Source organism: Pomacea canaliculata, linkage group LG10 (assembly GCF_003073045.1).
Source record: "Pomacea canaliculata isolate SZHN2017 linkage group LG10, ASM307304v1, whole genome shotgun sequence".
In the NCBI taxonomy this organism is placed as follows: Eukaryota; Metazoa; Mollusca; class Gastropoda; order Architaenioglossa; family Ampullariidae; genus Pomacea; species Pomacea canaliculata.
In genome coordinates, this window is record NC_037599.1 from 7314289 (window position 1) to 7334264 (window position 19976).

General features: G+C 45.6%; 1 protein-coding gene across 5 annotated transcripts in view; it reads left to right on the forward strand.

Moving 5' to 3' along the window:
- Window positions 1-19976, forward strand: part of LOC112573681 (cAMP-specific 3',5'-cyclic phosphodiesterase 4C-like) — a 308076-nt gene that overhangs the window by 158504 nt on the left and 129596 nt on the right. Inside the window, exon 1 of one of the 5 annotated variants that reach the window (XM_025254259.1) lies at window positions 13726-15745. The exons of the other annotated variants lie outside the window; for them this stretch is intronic. The gene's annotated coding sequence lies outside the window, so the exon portion shown is untranslated. Of the gene's footprint in view, window positions 1-13725; window positions 15746-19976 lie in introns of those variants that run through there. 5 annotated transcript variants of the gene reach the window in all.

Sequence of the window (19976 nt, forward strand, 5' to 3'; positions counted from 1 at the left end):
TCCTTCACTCCTGATTGCTTTCTTCTCCTTTGCGCATGCAAAAGTATCCTCGTGCACGCACGACGTGCGAAAAGAGAAATAAAAAAAGAGAAAGTATGTGAGATCATTGGCTGCAGAGGTAATTGCATGGTTGAGGATGTGGAGGTGGTGTGTGGGGTTGCGGTGGTGGTCGTTGTGGACTCTTGGGTGCGGGTGGAGTCGTGGGTGGGGTAGGTCTGGTCAGCGCTCTGTGGACAGATCACGTGGGAAAGTGTGTTTGTGTGTGTGGCCGGGGGAAGCAGTGAGAGGCAGCTTGTCTTGGCAGAAAGGTGTGAAGGGGATGTCAGGGAGCAGAACAAAGTCACCGACTTTTCTTCAGACAGCCTTGAACGCGGGCGAGGCTTGTGGTGGTGCCAGACTTCTCCCCAGCCGCCATTAAGGTTGTGGCGGGTGACGAGGAATGGAGGTTCACATCGGGACACGACGGCCATAAAGTTGGGAGTCGGTAAAGGGCGCTGTAAAGAGCTGGAAAACAATTTGCTTTAGGAGGGGAATGTAAGGATTTCCTTTCCACCGAAGATTTCTCATTAGATACTAGGGTATAATGATAAGGGAACAGGGTTGACTTTCGTGAAAGCGAGGGAGGGTGAAGAGGGAGGATAATATCACTTTGTGAGGAGGACGAGAAAGTGTATTGGCAACATATTGTCAATGGATTTGTGTATTGCATATGCGCGCAAATACACGCTTACATATAAATAATCGGTAAAAATAAATCTTATAAAGTACAACCTGATGGATGAGAGAGAGAGAGCCTCCTTTTATTCACAGATTATATATGGTAGCGCGCAGGCGCGTGTGTTTATTCACATGCATGTTATATCTGTGTATGTGTGTATGTGCGCGTGCGCGCGCGTGTCTATCAAAACTGATATACTCAAGAGTTTGCAGATGTATTTGTATGCGTGCCCACGTGCATGAGCTCTTAGTCAATCGGAATGTTCGCAAATACTTACATGTGGTTGTGGAGCATTAGGAATGCATACGAATGTGTGAGCGTCCGCCATCACGGTTTGTTTGTTGTTGTTGTTGTTGTTTAGAGGTGGAAAGGTGTATGTGTGCGTGGAAACGATCGATTGTACCTCCAGTTGAACATGACGTGGATTCCCTCCAACATTGTCAGCCCACAGCAACCTCACGCCAGAAGGAATCCATTCACACACCCTTTGACCCTTGACACGTCATCCCAGCTGCAGCGAACGCAGCCGGCGGCATTTGGAAGCTGCTCGCTGCTGCTGCTGGATGACGCAATGCTGCACCGTGACCTGCCCGTGACTGTTGTGTGCCCTTTGCCCTATCGCAGCAACTCTTTGTTATGCAGGCTCTAATCTGAACATTCTTTCAGGCTTTTTTAATTACCCAGATGATTCATTCCCATTAGCTGTGGACTCCCTGCTGCTGCTGCTACCCTTTTCTTTCTTCTCACCTTGGGCGGTGCCATCTGTTGGACTAAGTGTGCAGCTGAGCATGCACCACTGAAACAACGACATACAGAGCTGCAGACAGGATGGTGCATACTATATACCCGGAACACACACACATACACACTATCCTCCACTCTCAACGCACAGACAGACAGACAGGCTCAATAGTCAAGGTCTTAGATAAAAAATAAAAAAAAAACGGGATTAATAAAGATATACTTAATCAGGTCAGGCTTACATCAGTCCAAAGTGGGATCCGAACTTCTTGTTAATGGATTCGCTATCTTCAAACGCGGGGTTTAGTTTCAGTTGTACACTCAATAAACTCTGCTTATCTCTGTGTCTGCTCCACATGCACTTTGAGTCTGTGGTAAGCTGAGTGGATCACCACTTTGCTCAACGGCTTTTATCAGCAGGCCCTTACAGCTCCTCACAGGCGTTAATGTTTCTCAGCGACAGGGGAGTCGGGGCTTCCATGTTGGCGCCTCTAACATAAATTTATCATGAGTCATTTTATTTTTGTTTTTCATAAAAGATCAGCCCACAGCTTACAATGTAAATTCACATAATTTCCAGTTGTCATGCAATATTAGCCAAAGGGTTGTCATGACGATGTAAAGTAATGTGTGTGTAAATAATTCCACGTGTTTGATATGTACTGCCGATAATGCGTTCAAGCGCGGAGAAGGGGCGCAATTGCGCAAAGAATCGCTGGAGTTAAAAAACGCAGCTATCTCCCTTAGGCAAGGCAACATGCACATTATTAATTGTGTGGCTGGACAGGATCGTTAAATTAATGAGCGTAGCATGAAGTCAAGATCTGCTCGATCGAACATACATTAGACTGATCTTCTTGTCAAGACTCATCACGCGACGTTACATGATGAAGCACGACAGCTGCAGTGTGTGTGCGTGTGTGCACGTGTGTGCGTGTGTGTGTGTTCCTCACTTCAACACATGAAAAAGGAAGTCTATAGTGTCTGTTGAAATGTTTGGAAACTTTCAGAAACTTGAAAAGTGTGCCGATATGTCTTATTTGCAATGTCTTCATTCTTAATGGAGTGAAAAGAAACTCGATCTTTTTTTATTTGCGTGTTCGCTCACTTATTCCTTGTCTCACATTTCGCAATGTCCTTACCTCCCTCCCATTATTTTTCCTGGCCTTCAGCAGCCTTGCATAATTAAGCTGCTCCGCGAAGTCGTTGCCACTTGATTCTCTCAAGAACGTGAACTTCATCTCTGGGGCGCTGCTGACGTCACGGCCACGGCGCAAATGCCATTCATTTTCTCGGCGAACTCTCTCACCTTCCAATATCCCCAGCATTCAAGACATCACAATGGCGACGAACCAGGAGTTGCAAGCAGCAGCAGCTTTCAATGAATGTTCGAGAAATGTGGCCCTGACCCCTTCATTCTGACGTCAGCCTCAAGACTCGGCTTTTGTTTCTGTTCTGGGAAAGAAAGCTTTGGAGCATCACGGGGTATGATGAGTGGATTCAACAACATTTAACGTTTTGTGTGGCTTTTAAAGCCACGTGCAGTACTTTCCTCCATCTGGAATTAACTTGAATTAAATGTGTCAGAATTTTTTGTTATTATTTTCTCTACCTGAAATTTATGTTGTGAAAAATTTATAGCGCATTCTATCTTCGACAACATTTTTGACATTTATTGTTCTTGAAACGAGGCTTTGGCGTGTTAAAAGTGACCTTTGGGAAAAGAATTGATCTACAGACGAGCGGTCACGTGACGAGGCCAGCCTCACCCTCAAGTTATGAATGGTCGCTTCCTGTGATGCTGGACTTGGCGACAGGCTGCAGCGCCCATACAGTCAAGTAGGGGCATAAGGTCATCGAAAGTACCCGGAACAAAGACAAAGAAGCCGAAGGAACTACGAGAACATATCGTGGATAGAAAGTTCTGGAAGGATCAGACTGTTTGAGTATTTGTGGCACAGCTTCGTCCGCCAAAAGCGTTAAATTCGTTCGTTAGGTCTCTCACCTGGAGTAGAATTTACCAGGTTGTCATAGCAGCACGGTGTGGCGCTTGTACCCTTTACGTCATTTCCGGTTTTGTTTGTCTGGTTTGTTTTTTTTTTTTTTTTTTTTTTTGGTTGGCGGAGGGCAAGGCTCTCCCGATATATCTTGTGCCAGAGAATCTATGTAAGATTGTTACTGTAAGTCGTCCAATAATCTGAAGTATTTTTTTTTTTTTTGCACTTATAATGTCAGGGTGAACTTTGTTCAAGAAATTATCTTGCATTAGCCGACGGAGACTTGCGAAAACCAGAGGCTGGCAGATTGCTCGCTGGCAGCCATGTGGGAAATTCGCGTCCATGAAGCATTGCAAGCGGTGACGCACATGCAGCCACAGTGACAAATTATACAGATATACTCTTATACTCTTATCTATTGTTAGCATCTGATTCTTAGTACTAACTCAAGTTCTTTGATGATAAGGAGGAGGAGGAGGAGCAGGAGGAGGACGCAATTCTCTTGTCTCCACACCCGACTACTTATTGCTTAAAACCACTTCATGCCTTCACACGCGCGCTCTTGAAGGTCGAAGACTTTTAGTCAGTTTTCTCTGTAAATCCATTCTGTGCGGCCATGGCTGGGCCAAGGGACGCAACTCTTCAGACACCATTTGCAGTCCCTGAAAGCTCTTTAGCGCCTGAAGTGGAAGGGGTTGGGGTGGGCAGGGTGGTTGGCGCGTCCAGCCAGGCGAGAAAGATCGATCTACAAAGACAGGCTTGACACATTTGCAGCGCCTCTCTTTTTTTTTTTTCTTTCTTTTTTTCTTTCTTTTTTTCGCCAGCCTCGCTGCTAGCCTCCGCTAGAGGGGCTACTGACGTCATAGACGTTTTTTCCGCTTTGGGTTTTTTTTTGTTTTTTTTTTTGGACGCTTAGCCCGTCTGCGGTGCAAACCACTTCCCTCCCTGCATCATGGGATGCTGTGCCGAGTCTTCCACACTTCGATTTTTTTGTTTCGTTTATATCCACTCAACTTGCTCCATCTTATAAATAAAGCAATGTGTGTGCGTGTGTGTGAGTGTGTAGTCGTGCGATCCTTTTAAACCAATGAAAATCCAATCCAATTTTTAGTAGGAATATTTCTTTGGCCTCCAGGAAGTCGGAGTGTGTTTGGTCAGGGTTGGTGCTTCTGATCGTGTTTGTTTTTCGTGTGTATTTCCTTCGTTGTAAAATATCGGCGGTAGCTTCAAATGCTGTAGCAGAATACTACGCAGTCGAACCTCTGACATGTCTTCTACACAGGCTAGATGTAGCAGCATCGTAAGCTGACAAGGCAAAGATAAAGAGGAGAAGGAGGAGGAGGGAAGTGAACGAGTCGCATGAGGGCAAATTTTATCTCTTCCTTCACTACCTACAACCATCGGCGTCTTACCATCCAGTTACATGTGATCCACGTTGTAGAGATATCATCCAGACACGTCACTGCCTCATCTCCCATTGACTACAACAGTCTTGTCCTCGCCTTTTCGTTTGCTGTGTTGCTTTGAATCATGTCCTCGTTGTATTGATGGTGATAATGATTTGGTCATCCTGGAGCGACTGGGAGTTAAACGCTCGGGGTTCCTCGTATTGTAGTAAAAAAATAATTTTATGGGGTTTTACTTGTTTACTTTTCTTACTTTCAATAATAAAAATGAAATAAATAAAATTTCTATTTTGACGTTGTCGTACTTTACGGTTTGAACTGTCAATATACATTTTTGATGTAAATCACCGCCTTAGGGTCGTGGGGTGGATTTTTTGACGCTACCTCCCGCAGGTGAGATAAAAGTAAAACAGCAGACGCCACGTAAATTGAAGGTAAAGGTAAGGTAAAGGTAAGACAGCAGAGTTTTTGCTCGGGAGACTGGAACGCGGCACAAAGTCCGTCTGCTCGGTCCTTAAAGAAATGACTACGTGGCCTCAAACACGGACACTTCTTCATGGAAGTCCCTTTCTAAGCACTGTGACGCACACACCCTCTACCCCTTAACCCCTCCACCCGCTCATCAAAAATGAACGACAGCTTTAGCCGTGTGTGTGTGACCGTGATGTAAAATATGGCCGACTGCTTGATAGATTTTCACATCGTGGCATGCGACATCTCGACCGGCAGCAGGTTTTCAACAGAGAGAAGTGTGGATGGAGGTGTAATTCCGCTGCACGGGAGCTGCGCGTGTGTGCAAATGGCCTTGTTGTGGTCGCTTGTCTCATAGCTACGTTCGCATCACGTAAAAATCACGTTGATGGTGAACGATCCTTGCTGCGTGCTGCACAGGTGAGCTGCGCAAGGTTGCAGCAACCAGTGTCCACACAGACCTTCAGGCGACAGCTACCTGTCATCTTGATAATGGCTATGTCTCCTCCCACCACCCACTCATCCACCCCGGGTCCGTCCTGCCATTACGTGCTGCGCGACTGGAGCGGAAGTTGCTGTTGTCTGTTTACATAGCGTGTGCGCATGTCTCGCTGCGGCCACCAGTTTGTTTCCATGGCAGCACACCTACGCAACAGCAACAAAGAACCCCGGGGCACGCGCAAGATCAACAAACAGATCAACATCTCCACCTGAGCCCATCACGTAGCCGTCATAGCAACTGATTGGTAGGAGGTGATACAGCGTGTATGGTGTTTAACACCACAGTCTACCACAAGAAAAAATACCCAGAGATTCAATGTTCGGGTACCGAGGCTGGGACCAAGTCTTATGAATGTCCAGAAAGTATATGTGTACCCCGGGTGTGTCTGGAAGATGTCGGTGACACAGTAGACACCAAAAAAATCTCTCAGGAGACAACACCCTCACCTGGTGTCGCCAGCACTGACAATGATGGTGGTGTTGTGGTGGTGGTGGTACTAGATCACATGAATGATAATAGTAGTATTATGATAATGTTTTAGTTATATCTGACTAAACGAATAATAAACACGGATAGGCGAACTAATAAACCGAGACGCGCACAGTGAGAGAAGGGAGGAAGGGAGAGACAGACAGAACTCTAACTGCTTTATAAGAGTAAAAAAAAAAATTGTTAAATATGTTTATAGATTAAACTCTATCTCTGTAAATATATATAAAATATATACACATAGACACATCCAAGATGTCTTTCTTCTCACCAGAACCTTGTTATGAAAACAAGCAATAGAAAATCACAATATTTAATATGTATATATACTCACATTAGCTCAGACACAAAACACACACATACATACAGACCTGCAAGTTTTACGTAAATCATTACAAGTATAACAATAAACTTCTCTCCCAGCAAAATGTTTAGACAATACCAACAGACACAACTTTGCAGAAACGATTTTACTAAGTTATTACACGTCACCTCGGTTCTCTCTCTAGTCTCAGCGCTCTTAGACCGAGAAAACACTCTCTTCCCCGCTAAACCGTTTTTCCTTCAGCGCTCAAACCCCCTCCTCCAAACCAATTCCTTCTCTTTCCTCCCCACCGCCACCCCGATCCCGAGCCACCACCTCCACCTCCACCCGAGTGTGTGTGTGCGTGCGCGCGCGCGTCACTCCAGTCACGCAATAAATTCTCGCATGGCTGTGTATAGCTCGCCTTTCAAAAATGCTGGGAGCAGAGGAGGGATTTTTTTTAAGAGTTTTGCGTCAAAGCCTATTTTCTGTTCCCTTCTACTGACGCAGTGAGCCAAGGGGGCTTCCAGTCACAAAAGAAACCGGTCTTTTATGGCCAGCCCCGACTGACAGCCCCGCTACCTCAAGCGAGCGAGAGAAGGAGGCGAGGGCCGACGAGGCCAGTCTCTGCGGCAGAGGAGGTAGTTGTTGGGGTGGGTGAGTGGGTGGATGGGGTGGGTGAGTGGGTGGGTTGAGGGTGGTTCTCGTCTTCTCGAGAGGGACGAGACGGCGCGAGTCGTATTCTCTCCTCGGTGTGGAGGTGAAAAGAGTTTTTCGCTCTCGAGGCGGCTCGACCGGAACGCACCGAGAGGCCTGAGAGCTGCGCCCCGATGTTTTCATTGTTCTCAATATTTTGGGGGCTTTCCTTCCGCTTTGTAGGTTCTCAGATATTTTCTTTCAGTATTTTGAGGTTTTCGTTCAGTATTTTCAAGTTCTGTAGATGATTTCTTTCGAGATTTAGAGCTTTTCTAGATGTTTTCATTCCATGTTTAGAGATTTTCTACATTTGTTTTAAAAGATATTTCGAGGTTTCCTGTGGGCAGCTAGAGGTTGTTTCAGGGTTATTTTGTGTTCTTCAAGGGGTATAATTTTCTTTCAGAGTTTTGAAGATTTTTTTTCGGTTTTTTTAAGTGAACAGAACGCTGCTTACAACTTTATATGCATGTGTGTGCGCGCGCACGTGTGATTGCATGCATGCATGTGTCTGTGTGTTAATGTCTTAATGTCTGTGTGTTAATAATGTAATCCACATATTCATTCCCGCGTCTTGAGTTTCTTTTTTAAAGAACAAAGCTCAATTTTGGGGGAGGGGCTGTTGATGGGGAGTAGGGAGTTAGCGAAACAACAATCTACTTAATATTTTATGGATTATCACAGGCTTGTATTTTATTGACCTGTAAGTGTATAAAATAATTTAGTCTTTCTCTTCTTTGTATGACTCGTGATGAGAACTGTATTTAACCTGGAATAAATGGTTCTGTAATTTTATTTTCAATCTCTGAAGTGAGCCCTACCCGAGTTGGAGGAAGGGCGGGGTACTTTCGCGATTCCAGGTGGTACTGTAGTCGTGAAGACTGCTCTCTCCTCTCTCTCTCTGTGCACACACTTCAATGATGAATGTAGGAAATCAAACAATAGAAACATGCGACATCATCTTTGCAGTAATTTTAGTGCGTTTATAAACTCACACGCACTAAATTAGCGAATAAAAGTTATGTACGGACACACACACTCATTAAAACACATGAATGCGATACACAAGGGACGATTTATTCTATTTATACGCATGACTGAATACATTCAATACAGTGTGTTTGTGTGTGTGCGTGCGTGGCTATAAAAGATGTCTGCCAGTACTAAGCTGCTGACGTAATAACGGTTAGCGCCTCGTTGTGAGATGTGTCGCACTGTACCCGGGGGGCCCGGCCCTGAGTTCAGGGTTGGTGTTGCCGCCTTCCTGGGCTGGAAGTCCGCATCCTTAATTGAGGCTGCATATTGATTCCACAAAAACCTCTTTCTGGATTCCTTCTTGGAGGCGAAGGAGGAGAGGTGTGGAAGCTGACTGTGGGTGTTTCACGCTTGCAACCGGGTGACGCCGACAAGACTGGGGGGAGCAGTTTGTCCCGACACCCGTGTGTCCCCACCCCTGTATTCCTCCCACCTTTATCTCACATGGATGCCTCGCTCTCTCCATTTGTGGGTTTTTCCTACTTTTACTTATATATATATTGATATGTATTCTTTCGGCAATGTCTGGGCCAAGTTTTTACCGTTACTTTCTACAATACATCTTTCTTTAATACTGTTTGTTGTTTGCCATCACCAAGTAGAAGCAGCTTCAATATCGTGCTGTGTGTAACGACTGCTAGATTAGATTGTTAGAGATGAGGAGGTGGGCGAGGGCAAAGGTTATAGGGAAAGAAGAGAGTCGGAGGTAGTCCCCGGTCTGTGCCCCAATATTGATGACTTCAGTGGCCTCATCAATAAATTCACATTTTCACATTAAGATGGAATGTTCTGTCTGGACAGAGATGGACGATAAAGAGAGGGAAGAATGAAAGATGGAGAAAGTGATTAAGTACTGGAAACTCTGTGTTTGTGTGTGAGAGAGAGATCAAGCGAGTGTCACGTGCTCCTCTCACGTGAGAGGTTGTGGCCAGTGGACATAATTATTATCTATTGTGATTACCAGCATTTTGTTTGTGTGTCTGATATGTAATTCTGGCCTTGTGTTGGAGAAACACTCAACATCTTTTGTTGTCGCTGAGAACATTGAGCTAACATGAAGTCACTCCCCCTCGAATGCTCGAAATAAGCTTGCAAACGATCCGTATAATTTATTCTTTCTCTCTCTCACTCCCTTGTTTGTTTACTGTCGTTGTTTCCCTATTCACCCTTCCATTTTCAATTATTCCATTTTTCGTTTGCAAACATCGGTTCGATAAGTATTCGTATTTTTTTATACATAACAGTGGTCGTGGTCCCCTCACCAACGTGCTGTGAAATTTATGGCCAGGTTTATGTACTACATGACCAGTAAGCATCAAGTCTAACTGAATGAAATATAACAGACAACAAAACTTGCATCTGTCGTGTTATTGATGTGATGTGACATCTTGCTGACAAACAAGCGTTTTTTAAGGAAACATCAAAAATCGACCAATGTTTATTTATTCAAACTGCATTCATATTTGTTTACATCCGAGAACAGTGTGTCTGTGTTTACCTTGCTGTACTCCTGTGGACAGTCTTACACAGAAAGCATGTTTTCTCTGTTACCTGTTGCCTGTGGCAGAGTTTTCTAAAGAATGTTGTATTTCTGGATTTCTACATCCCATTTGATACGATATTTTACAAAGGATTCCTAACGGCAGACGACTTGGAATCTGATGAAAACAGTCTTCAATCACAGTAATGATTTGGTCATGTCAGTTAGTTTATCTCACTTTAAAGTAATACATGTACAAGTCTTTTATTTTAAAAAAAATCGACCAGACGCAGACATCTGGAAATTATTTCTTAATCTTCTTTATGTTTTTCTCAGTATTTATAAACGTTTCTTACGTGAAGTAAATATCTACTGAAAACAGAAAAGTAATAAAACTCCCTTACACCCCACTGTGAATCCAGTTAAATGCAAATTTAAAATAGAATCACAAATTAAATCAGTGACATAGCTTCGGATTTGAGGATTATGATACAACTTATTTTATCTCACTATTAATTACTTTGATTAAAAAAAATAGAATACTTGGAGCTACATATCCCATAAATCATTTGTTCTTTTGTTTTTCTGAGAGCAAACATAAGTATTTGTGTCAAAGTTCATGAATCGTCGGGGTTTTTTTTTTTCAAGATTTAATGAGTTTCTGTGTTAACACTGATTTTTCTTTACATCGATTCGGGGCCTGCCATCCTGTGCATCTCAGAAGAGATACACTCAGGCCTCAAGTAAAAAAAAAATCACAGGATGCTACAGGATTGAAGAATCAGTACATGGGCCACGAGAGGTCCTTCGATTACAAGATTCTTATTCAAAATAAAAGCGTTTTTTCGGAACATAAGGAGGCGCCCATGATGGACGTCAAGACGCAAACTGTGAGACTGATGTGAACTCAAAGCACGTTGTGTTTAAAGGTGAAAGGTCATGTGCTTTAGCTGGCCACACTTCTACTGGACGTTCGTGGACAGCAACAAGCGGTGAGGTCGGGATGGACTGTCCACTACTAAGGCTTGTAAACAATTCAATTTTGAAAGGCTCCCCGTACCCGGTCAGACGCCATCAATGTAGCGGGTGGTCTCATGGATGACAGGGTACGCTCAGCAAATAGAAGCTGCTCACGCTAAAAGTCTGCATCCATCGACTCGGAGGATGCTGTCCCAGACACAGGACCCTCCAGGTTCCTGTCAACTCCCCCTAACCCCCTAAACCCACCCACACACACACAACCAACTGCTGTTGCTTATGTCACTCACTGTCTACTTGTGTCCTCGTGTTCCTGGCGGTGGTAGCAGGCGGCCGTCACGCGCTGTGTGTGGGAGTCTGAAGGAGGGTGGCGAGGTTTTCCAGTCGTCCACCCACGCAGACAAGGACAGGACCTTCAGCAACATCAGGCATACACGAGTAATGCACGGTTTACTGTCGTCGTTGTCGTTAATGATGATGATGATGATGATGATGGGGGGGAGGGAAATGTCATACCGTGTTGTTGGCAGGGGGCGGGGGTGTTTGTGTGTGGATGTAATGAGGTGTAACAACACCTGCGCGGGATGTAGAAGGGAAGATGAAAGGATGGCCGGTAGAACGACTACCACAACTCAACTGATCCTAGACGTGATGGCGACGATTGTGTGGGTGTACCTACAGATGATATTAGAGAAAGACCCAAAGATATTTCGATGCAGGGACTGAGACAAGAAAATGATACTTATGAGAGATCGAGACAACACGAGGGAACAGAAGCACAGATATAAATAGACCAAGACGGAGGGACATGACGAAAGCTGTGACGTCAGAGCCTCGCGGTGAATGCCGCGGGGCCGGAGCCGATGGTGACTGCGGACGCGTTCTCTGGCCGCGGGTCTTATTAATGTGTCGAGGGAAGGATTTGCATTGATGAGCAGTCCTCGCTCTGCCTTGCATCGATCGTCTGCCTCGCTAGTGAACCGCTGCCCGCCATCCTCCCACACTCCTACCCCTCCTCCCATCTCCACCCCCAACTCCCACAACTGCCGGTCCGCCCGCCCCGACCGATGGCGGCGAGAGTCTAGGGTAGGGGGATGAGAGAGAGAAGGGGGGGGGCAAACGAATCCAGAAGATGGACATGGCGCTGGTGCCTCGGTGACGGGCTGAGCGCAGCAGCTTGCACGCACCTGCGGATTTCTGTATGTGTGTAGAAAGTGTAAAAAAAAATTATGTATATAAGACTTCAGCGAATTAAGAGCCGGGGGAAGTTTTCGCTGGTGGTGAAGAGGGGGACACGAGTGGAGCCAGCGTCTTGTGACGTCATCACGCCGCCTTGCAGTAACGGAGATGAAGGGGGACTCGAGCACATCAAAGGTGGGAGGATCCGAGACAACAGATAAAGAACTGCTGCCGCCGAGTCCAAAGCGCGAGGTTGAGCATCCATCCATTTTTGTGTTGTAAATGCTAGGACTGTGATGAAAATGACCGGTGTGGAGAAATAATGAGCAGTGTGTGTGTAGGGTGAGTTCTCCCACCTTCCCTCCTTCTTCCACCTTGGAATAACATATCAGCTACATGAGACCGAGAGGAGGAAAGTAGTATAAACCGTCACGTGATTTCTGGTTTGGACACGCGATTGAAAGCTGTGGTAACTGTATCATCATCAAAAACTTTACCTTACCGTGCCTTTCAACTTTCCATCGCTCGCGCGCGAGAGAGAGAGAGCATCACGTTAGCCGAGCGCTGATGATGTGGTGACGTCACAGAAGTCGTAAACGGTCCAGCGGCGGATAAAGGACGGCTTATGTTGACGACATCCTGGCCTTGAGAGGTCAGCGCCGGCTCAGAAGGCATCTTTACATCCAACAGAGGAGGCTAGAGGAAAATTAACGGTGTTCTTCGCACTAACGGTTTCTTTCGAGGAGATAAATTAAGCCTCGTCTTTCAAGAAAACACCTGCTGCATGGACACTTGCTTGTGATAAGCGATTCCAGTTATATTTCACACGTCTGCGACGTTGGCACAGACCATCCCAAGCTGGTTGTTACAGTCGGTGCGAATTTTTTATGCTTCGAGATGTCGAGAGGAGAAAAGGAACGACAGTTGATGAAAGCCGCGTGTGTGATGGACAGTCAGTGAGTGAGTGTCGTCGGTGAGAAGCTTCACCTCACCTCTGACCCTGTTGCTTGATATCGTTTTACTCACCTGGTCACAAGTTTTGGAGTAAGACATCTTGCGATCTGTTCACTTCCAGAAGACAGATCCACTTTGGACAGGCTGAGTGCAAACAAATAAAAAAGTGAGAAGGACGTGCACCGCGCGGCAGGTGAAAATCTCTGATGACTTATTCTTCCACCACTGCATCCCTCCTCCCCTCCGTCAGAACCCAGAGAGTCTTTTGACAGCAGGATGCCAGCCTCTTCAGCATTGCAAATTCGACTGACAGGCCGAGCGGTTTGGCGGCTAAATCTTTATGGAAGGCATGTCATGAAAGGCACAGCTCCGTAACAAGGGGTTGGCTTTCTCCTCCAGTCGCATCTTGAGTTGCCATCAACATCACAGTTGCAAATTCCCTCTTACCCCCCTTCTCTCCTGCGTCATTCCAAGATTGGAAGCCAACGGCAGTTCTAAACCTCCATCCCACCCACCCACACACACACACATCCCTCCTCTAACCCCTCCGTCCCCTTTTTCACACCTCTCGCTCACCCTCCCTTCACCCCTTCCCCCGTTCGACCATCGCGTCATCCGCGGCCTCATTTTGCCTCCCAAACGTGATTCCTAATCACTTTTTATTTTTGAGGGCGCTCGACTCGGCTGCTGGCATTGCATCTCCCTGTTACTGCAGCTGGAGGAGAGAAGCCAGCACGGAGCCAGCTCACTGTGCGCTACAGCGCGGGGAGGCAAGCAGGGCCGCCCTCCGCAGTTATCCGCCCCTTACAAAGCAAGCGTTGCTGGCATCCTCCCGAGCTTTTGCAGATGGAGGGAGGGGGAGGACCTTGCCCACTCCTGTGACTATGGGCTCGTGTACACGTGTCGAGGAGAATTCCCTGCCGGCTGACCACGAGGACGACACGAACGTCCAGCGGGCCGCAGACGACGACAACGACGACGACGACAAGAGGGTCGGCAGTAGCCTCGGCCGCGTGTGAGGTGCGTGCGTGCGTGCGTGATGCGCGCCTGTGCGCGCGTGCCGTGTGGTAACGGCGCAGGTATGAGCGACCGTTACATAGGTACACCTCCGATGCCCTGCCACTGCGTTTCTGGTGCCAGGTGATGATATTTCCAGACAGCCTGCTGCAGCGGATATTTTACACGTGCATGTAAGCTGCCGCCACTCTTCGTCTTCGTCGGCTTCTGTGTGTCTGCACGCGCGTGCGTGCGTTCATGTATGTGATCTACACCCTCCCTCGCTCTCTCCCTCTCTCTCTCTCCTCGTCTTGGAAAAGCTCGATAAAGGAGCTGGCGAAAAGTGAAATGGATATTCGATACTCGCCATTATTATTCCTCCTGTCCCCCCCAACACATCGATTTTTCACGGTTCGCTTTCGCTTTGGGGTGACACATAGAGGCGTGAATTGACATTCAGTCCTCGTGTTCACTGTGAAGTGAACGCTAGACAACGAGTCTCTCACTGTGCACGGAAGAAGAAAAGTCAGTGGTGGAGGTAGAAGTGATGGTAGCGCTGGCTGTACTGTGGTCGTCGTCGCTGTTTTCTGACCTCAGACTATGGCTCGGAAGTGGCAGGAGGTGAAGCACGAGTACCTGGCGAGTTTACATTGGCAGGAATGCAAGTTGTGAGTCTGTGGACACGCCACGTGAACTGAACAAAAGTCCCGCGACTTGGGTGAGCAAGGCAGCGACCTGCACCGTGTAAGTCTCGCCACGCTTCACGGACTTTGGACTGGAGCGAGTGAGTGAATGGAATTCTGTGTCTGGATTCCTGCTGGTAATTTCATTTTCACCTTGGGCAACGTCCTGTCCTAACTTTATTTCTACCATCCCAACACTCTTGTGTTATTGTTATTATTATTATTGCCCACCTTCTCCATCCTGATATGATGCGATGATTCAGGAACACACCTCCAAGAAGATCAAATGACGAGAAGCCTGTGGATGGATATACAGTCTACATCACTTTTTTCTGTTACTTCTGGCAGATTCCTGTAGTATTTTGAGCTGTCTGAGTTATGAAATGTAATGTGCTGTTCGGAGTGGTAGGAGGGCTGATGTGCAGGTGTTATATTTTTGCACACGTCCACATTTCGGGAGGAGATTGAGGAAAGTTCGCTCCAGCTCAGCCTCTGATGGATGTTCAGGTCTTTCATTAGCTAAGAGAGCAGCTGGATGGGATTATGAAGTCTTTGAAGATCGAAGATCGTGCGTGGGACTGTGGCATTCTCTCGGTAACAGCTTCCTACAGGTTGCACGTGCCCACACCAACATCTGACGTCAGGTGCACACACACACAAACACACACGCGCGCAAACTCACTCCCACACATAAAATAACAGTACAGACAGTACCACACACACACAAACAAACATCTGTGTCTACACGTGGGTGTCAGCACCAGCAGCCTGTCGTGTGTGGTGTCAGATGTCTCGGAGTTCCACCCACGGCGTCCTGGATCTTCAGGGAAACGCACTCGCCGACGGTACCGCCAGGAGGCGCGACACTCAGCGTGTTAACACGTGCAACAAGTGTGATTGACCTCACCCCACCTCACACCGGACATCTTTGTACGGAAGTGCTACCTCCCGCCTCTCGGATTATGCTCCACGTCGCCGAGTTCCCAGGGTCATGGGAGCTGTGCTAGTGGAGGGTCCCTGGACTCCACGCACCCGCCCCGAGTACGCAACGATGGCGTTCATGTACAAGAAATTCAAGAAGATGGTAATACCACGGCGCCGGAAAAAGCCCACGGTCAGGTAGGGGGGAGAATCATTTCACGATAAGGGGAAATCACTCTTATGTTTTTTAGTCGTAATAACGCGATTTTAACAGGATCTTACTATCATGGATGCTGATAAATAATGATGAATCATAGATTTTTACATTTGTTGTCGACTGTCGAGTGTTAAATTGTTAAATAATATTGGCAACAAAGGTGTTATGATTAACATTGTGATGGCGTTTGAGGTTTGACCTATTTATAGACATAGATAATAACATATTTGCGTGTCTGATGGCTTCTGTTGTATGTGAGATATATATATAATGTGGATAAATAACAATAAATGAGACAGAACATAGTGATGGAGGAACAGTCAGGTAAAATATGTACATTCAAGAATTAGAGAAGAGCAAAAAGAGTAGTGTGTGTGTGGTGGTTGGTGGAGGGGGAGGATCTGTTGGTGGTGAAGCTTGCAAGATGTAAACCGTCTGGGTTAAAATTCACAGTGTCAGGGCAGATAGCCGGAAAGGTCAAACAGTTACAGCGTGACGTATGGCTCTCGCCATGGCATTTATCTCAAGACTCGGCTAGCGCACCGCTCACATGGCGGGGCTGATTGAAGTGATAAAGCCGTACACACGTCTTTCAGGACGATAACGATGGCCCTCCTCAACCCTCCAGACGCTAATCTCCAAGGTTACCGCGGTTCCAGTGTTCCGTGTTAATTTCTGGTCCCTGGCTGCCAGCGAGGACAGGGATGCCAGAGCAACACACAGAGAAAAAGCAAGTTGCCTCCCTCCTCCGTGGATAAACGGACGCCGCTGTCGCCATTTTGTGTCGGTACCGGAAGTGACATTACGGGAACAAAGCAGCCAGCTTGTGTTGCGAATATTTTTCAGCCATTGTCGTAACTCTTTGAACTCCTGCAAGTCATGAAAGTGCCGGGCTTTGATGTAGGTGTATTACCTGGCGAAACCGCTGGAGGCAGTGAGTGGCTGGGCGGAGCTAGGGCGAACACGTACACAACAGGTGAGCGCTGTCACGTGACGCACCGACAGGTGGCAAAATGTGTTCGCGCTTCTTTGATACGGATAACGAAATTAATTCTGTATTTTTTTATATTTGAATATTTATTTGTTAGAAGGAAGAAGAGATTGGAGAAAAGATCTTGGAAAACAGTATTTGGAAGAACGGAGTGTGAATGTCAGTGTAAAAAGGAAGAATATATTTTAGGAGAGGTGTATGATGGTGTCTGTCATTTAGGTCAGTCTTTTGGAGTCGTTACCTTGAACCAGATGAACAAATGTACACAAGCGAGAGAGAGGTGGGTTGTGGGAGGGAGGGAGGAAACAACGTAGCAATAAATTATCTTAAGTTCGAAGGTCACGCCTACTTCACGTACTGCTAAAGCTAAGCTGCATGCCAACGGACAATTTTTGTCTAGATGGCTAGGAGTTAGCAACTGGTTGCAAATATTTAGTTGTGTATCCGTGTGTCTGATGTCATTGACGAGTCTGCTGTCAGAAGAGAAGCGATAATGCGCTTTGATGAAAAGTAGATGAAAAGTAAATGATTCACAATAATTTATTAAAAAATTAACGGTCTATTAAAGCACGAGAAATCAGAAATCACACACATACACATTCACACACTCTCTCGCACACATACGTAAACAAAAATAAACAAACACAAATAAACACACACTTACAGACACACGCATCCACTCGGACTAACAAGCAGACGACGTGGTTGCGTCACAAGGGAGGGGAGCCCGCGAGGTGGACCCCCGGAGTAGGCCAGCCTCGGTCTGGAGGTCAGGTCTCGCGGTTTGTCTCGCGCCTTTCAGCGAGGTTTGTGCTGTGTCGGCAGATTACAGATGTGACGTCAAACAGGCATGCGCCGCGGAACGCGAGGTGGCGACAGCTGGCGGCCCTGACGTTCCCCGCACAATGTCAGTGCGTGAGTGTGTGTCACACAGTGTGTTTAATATTCCTGGTCAATATTGCTACTCTACCACGTAATGTCCTTTCATTTTTTTTTTCTTCAGTTGGTTCCTTCCGCTTCTTCACTCCATCTTGGTTTTTTTCTTCGTTTTGTTACAAGTGCACAGTAATACGGCGCATGCGCACACACACACCACGCACGAAATACATTTCCTGAAAGTTGTCAGGACCATGGGCCGTGACAGTATAAACACATATTGAAAATATTATTTTACGACTTTTACTCGATCGGCAACTCCTTTAAGACAGTAAAACAACCGCCAAACAGCGGTCGCGAGTTGTTGTCGTGAAGTTGTTTGTGTTTTTGTTCTTTGCTTGTTTTTTTTCTTTTTGTTTGTTTTTGGTTTTGGTTTTTCTTTTTTTTTTTCTTTTGTTTTTTTTTTTTTTTTGCTTTGTTTTGCTTTGCTGTTGAAAGTTTAATCTATTTGTTGTTTGGTTTTGGTTTTTGATTTGTTTGTTTGTTGTTGTTTTGTTGTTGTTTTGTTGTTGAAAGTGTAATCTGTTGTTTGGTTTTGGTTTTTGGTTTGTTTGTTTTTTTGTTGTTGTTTTGTTTTGCTGTTGAAAGTTTAATCTGTTTGTTGTTTGGTTTTGGTTTTTGGTTTGTTTGGTCGGTTTTTTTTTTTTTGGTTGTTGTTGTTTTGTTTTGCTGTTCAAAGTTTAATCGGCGTAAACATATAATGGAAAGCACAATGATTTATCGAGATAAAACAGATAAAGAAAACTTCAATGTATCCTATGATCCTGGTCAGAACGTCCACAATCAACATGCAAAAAATGCCAAACTTATTTTATGTTGAAATCATAGTTTTTTCTAAATAAATGTTGTTGTTGGTGGTGGTGTTAATTGTTTATAGGGCCATACTTTGTACTCATTTCACGGATCTTCTGTGACTGGTATGGTGGTAGAAACCTTTGGACTGTAGTCATTTGAGAGTTTATTTGTATTCCTGTTAACAAATATTTGATGTTATTAAGTTCTTACAACCTCAAGCATAACCAGCCCAGCAGTATATAACAGATAGGTATGTTAATGTATCCACACTAATACTCATGAAGATACTGGTGAGGTAGTTGGAGAGAGAGAGGATCAGGAATGAGAGAGAGAGAGTTTGCATTCTCAAGCTGTGACGCATGAAGTATTTACTCTGATGTTTGTTGTGTTTGTGAAGAGACATTTTGTAAACAAGGATCCCACGTTTCTCCTGTGCCCGTTACACCAGGTCAAGCGGTTGTCCCCCCGTGTTGTGTAATGATGTGAGTGTAGCTGCAGGAGGCGAGTAAATATTTTCTTTTGCGCTTCTTGCATTGTGGGTAATTGTGTTTGTGTTTGACGAGGGTTTATTGGCCATTGGAGAGTTTCGCACTGAGGGGAGAGCACAACACGAGGCTGGCATGCACTTCTCCCTCCACCCTCTTACAATCACAGTCTAGCACAACATTCTTTCATCTCATTAATTACTCGTTCGTTTATTCATTCCAGTTCTTCTATTCATTTCTTTACTCCTTTTGCTCTTCATTTCTCCTATTCTTTCACTTATGAGTTGAGGTGTAAATGTTTCTTTTTTTTTAGAATTTCTAGGAATATGGTTTTTTTTCTTTTTTCTTGATACTTAAGCCATTACCTCTACACTCTGCAAATCTCTCTCTCCCTCTCTCCCCCTCTTCTGTCTTTTTTTCTTTCTGTCCTTAAATGTAAAAATCTCCAAAGAAAAAAAATCTCTAAATCTGTAAATGTCTAAGTTTCTCTTTTTTCTTCCTCCCTTATTCTTTCCAGAAGGCTTTGTCTCGGGCTTCTCTTTTTGCATTCGTCTTGGGTTTTTTTTTCAGTTTTTCTCCTTCTTCCTTTTTCTAGTTTTTGCTCAGGTGGCCGCGACGACAGATTGGTGAGACAGATAACTCTCTGCTACTGACGTCGGAATTATCGCCCTTTTCTTCCTGTTCTTTCTGGTCTTCCTTGCTTTTCTTGGGAACAAATCTTCAAGGCACGTGGCTTATTTCGCATCTTGCTGTCACAGTGTCTTCTCATGGCAACAATAAGATTATCACGTGACTGTTGTCGTCGTGCTTTATTTTTTGTTGTTTTTTTTTTTTCAATGTCCGGCTGGAAGAGAATGTTGCAGGTAAGTGAAGGAGTGCAGCCAACCTTCGCAATGTTGTAAGGGACATGAAGTGGGTATTGGCTGGCATCGACTACCTCTTCTCGAGGTTTTGTTTGAGCAAGATGTAAGCCACCCCGGGGTTGTTTGTGTACAAGTTGCGACA